This window comes from Pinus tabuliformis, chromosome 8, assembly GCF_031772625.1.
Source record: "Pinus tabuliformis cultivar Carrire ecotype Pingquan chromosome 8, CPIR1, whole genome shotgun sequence".
Taxonomy (NCBI): domain Eukaryota; kingdom Viridiplantae; phylum Streptophyta; class Pinopsida; order Pinales; family Pinaceae; genus Pinus; species Pinus tabuliformis.
In genome coordinates, this window is record NC_142294.1 from 385,231,102 (window position 1) to 385,235,163 (window position 4,062).

Here is a 4,062-nt window from a genome sequence, read left to right on the forward strand (position 1 = left end):
GATATTAACAAAATTTGGCTTTTACGAAGAATGGATTGGGCTCCAATAATTCAACACAAAATGAAGGAGATCTGGAAAATTATTACTATTATGAGATAGCAAATCTCTTTCAATTTGTTTAGCTCTATAATTCATGGCATTGTTGGACCAAAATAAATAAGAGAGTTGAAGACTTCATGGGGTGAGGGGAGTTGGAATTTTTGGTAGCAAGGATATCATGCTTATAAATTTTATGAGAAAGAATATTGTTGGACTCATGGCTCATTCTTAAAAGAGCTTTGCTCCTCTCTATTTTATATGTTTTAATTTCTCATTTATCACCTCTTTCATTTTTGCTATTCAAAGTCATTTTTGTAGGTCAAATCCTTATATATTCAAAGATAGATAATAGAAATTTTGAGTTACAGATTTCATGTGTTAATTTTAAATTTGTGTAAAATATTTATGTTATAGGTAGAGTATAGGGAAAGGAATCTAAGGAAGTTTTCAGTTATTTCCATGTACCTTTAGAATATATAATTCAAAGATTGCATTCAATTTCATTTTGTTGGATTCAGCATTCTTGCCCAATAGAATTCTTCTATTTTAACTTGACAATGATTTCCTTACTCGGTCCCTCACTTGAGATAATAAAAAATTATCATTTCTTCCATCTTCCATCTACAAAATTTTGTGCTTTGTTATGTTGCTCCATTCCCAATGGATCTGAGGATCGAATCTTGAATTTACAACATTATTTTCAATTCCCTACCACCTCTATTTTCAACTCTCTTTCTTCTATTTCATATTATTGAAATTTGGCCACTAAGATTAGTTAGAGTAGTGAGTCATATTTTGTGGATATTGATTGGGGAGCCCCCTTTGACCTAAAGGCTAGCCTGAGATCAAAATTTGGTTTGCAAATGCCATGACATAGTTTCTAAATAACCAAGAACCATCTTAAGGAAATAGCCAATAACTATATAATAACATTTGGAAGTGGGATATTGAAGTAGAATAAAGGAAATATAATATCTTAAAGTAGCCATAGTATCCATGACAGCTCCATAGTGAATGCCCCTTTCTTTGTATTTGTGTTTCATAACTAACAAAAAAAAGAGCAAAGTGTAGCCTCACATTCTAGTTAGGTTTTCCCAAGCTACATCTTGTGTTCAGTCTGTAGACTGTGTGTTATTTGGTTAGGTTATTTCATTTTAGTTCTAATGTTTTTTTATGCATTAAGCAAGTAACACGTAATATGAATCTTAAATAAAGCATTGCATTGAAATAAACATTATGATCTACTTTGCTCCTCGTGAAGCCAAGTCCCAATATATAAGTATCAAATTCTTAATACCACATCATTGGTCATTATTTTAATTGATACATGGGTTTTTTTAACCTACATACTAGCTCTTTTTTTCCTTTCACAACAAAGCCTTCTCGCCGCTTCATGTAGGCTTCTTCTTGTTGATCCCCATGTAGGAATATTATCTTCACATCCATCTATTCTACTGCAAGATCGAAATCAACAACAAATAAGAGAAATATAATATAAGTTAGCTTCGAAACACGAGAAAATATATCACCAAAGTCAATTCCCTCTACTTTGGAATAACCCTTTGCTACTAACCAAGCTTTGTATTTCTCCACTTTACCTTATGCATTTAACTTCTTTTTAAACATCCATTTTATTTCAATGAGCTTTCTTCCAGTCGACAACTCCACTAGATCCGAAGCCTTAATCTTTCCCAAGGCTTCCATTTCTTTAACCATGGCCTTTTCCAAAGTTTTTTATCCTTTAAATCCATTGCCTCCCTAACAGTCCTAGGATCATCACTCGTAATATAAATAAAAAAAATAAAAAATTAAAACATAAATTAGGTGGAGTATACCTTTTGGCTACCTTGTTTTGCATATGGATCTCCTTAATGCCAAAGTTTGTGGTTCTTCTTCTTCTTATTCATGTTCTTATGTACAGTCTGATTCATCATCCTTCAATTGAAGCTCTACCTTCTTTAGTTCTTTCTCCCTTGGTAGGAATTATTATTTGAAAACATCTTTGACTTCTCTAAATACCACATCTCGACTATTCACAACCTTCTTAGTTTCTAGATTCCAAAGATTAACCTTTTAGACCATCTTTATATCCAATAAAGATTCATTTTTCAACTTTCTTATCCAGCTTTCTCCTATTCTCCCTTGGAATGTGTTTATAAGCATCATAGCCAAATACCCTAATATGTTTAAGAGAAATTTTCTTACTATACCTCATGTGGAGTCTTGTCATTCAACATTGATGAGGGCGATCTATTTACTAGATGGCACGTAGTGTCTACTGCCTCTGCCTAGAATTATTGTCCTTGCTCAACACCATTGAGCATTCTCCTTGCTTTCTCCATCAATGTATTGTTCATCATTTCTACAACTCCATTTTGTTGGGGTGTATATGGAGTAGTCTTCTACCTTTTTACATTGCACTTCTTACATAATTCTTCAAATTCATCCCCACAAAATTCTCCTCTATCTATCCTCAACACCTTAATTTTCTTCTCTATTTCATTTTCCACAAGAGCCTTAAATTCTTTGAATTTTTCAAAGACTTCATATTTATTCTTATGTAAATAAACTCATGTATGCCTCAATAAGTCATCTATAAATGAGATATAATACACAAATTTACCCAATGAAGGAACTAACATAGGTCCAAAAACATCATTGTGCACCAACTATAATATTCCCTCTAACCTCGTAGAACTAGATGAGAATCTTACCTAATTTCGCTTCCCATGTAAATAATGTTCGCAGAAATAAAAACCTAGAGAGAAATTAGGCATACCTTCTACCATACCGTTACGTGTAGTACTCGAAGGCCCTTCACCCCAATATGTCCAAGTCTTTATTGCCACAACATAGTTTTTCTCTAGAAGTTGCAGGAGTTTTTTCCTTCTTCTTCTCCACTCTTAGGAATAATGGAATTGTTGCGTCCATCACTAATAGCACTTCCCAACAACTTATATGGAGTTCCAATCTGAACTCCCTCAACAATACCATTACTCCTTGAACCATCCCACAAACATTGTTTTTACACCTGCATCACTCATCTTGATTGCGAAAACCAAGTTTTTGGCTAATCTTGGGATGTGCAAAACACTAGGGAGTGTTCACTCCTTCCACCCATGAGATTCAACTTGACTTTTCCTTGCCCTATTATTTTGGTTGTCAAGTCATCTCCTAAGTAAAAGTCACCACCAACAAATATTTCATACTCGCAAAATCACTAACTGTGAGGAGCCATATGAAAAGGTGCACTTAAGTCAACCACCTGTGCCTCGTGACCTACACGTGTACTTGAAGAAGCCAAGTACATATCCCCACCTTCATCTGAGGAGATTTTTACTTAAGTAGAAGGAGCATATTCAATTCCCTTCCTTTCTCAAGAATTTTAGATCTATAATCTTTCTTGTAATGCCCTTCTTTTCCTGATATCCAACATACCTTTACGAACTTTCCTGGAGATTTAGATCTCCCACTTAATGACTTATTTTTATTTCTATTCCTGGATTGTCCTCTTACAGATAAGGCATCTTCATTCTAGTTTTCCATGTTCTTTCGTCTCATCTCTTCCAATAACATGGATGATACTATTTCATCGAACTTTAAGTTTGTTGCATTGCTACCTATGATAACAACCAGATTATCCCACAAGTCTGGTAGAAAACATAACAAGCCTAGATGCACTTATCTTCATCTGAAATCTTAATATCAACATATAATAGCTTACTTACCATAAAATTGAAGGCATTCAGATGCTCTATCACTGAGTCTCCATCCTTCATCCTCAGGTTATACAACTTCTTACATAGGGACAATTTGTTCACCAGAGACTTAGATTGATATAAATCCCCTAACTTGTCCCACAAATCCTTTATTGTAGCTTCCCCTGAAACATTTAGTAATAATGAATCTAAGAGACACAATCGTATTGTGCTCTTTTCCTTTCGATCCAACTTGGTCCAGTGTTATGTTGATATCCTTGTTGGTAGTACCCATATCCACGACGATCCACTAATCTATGTCCAC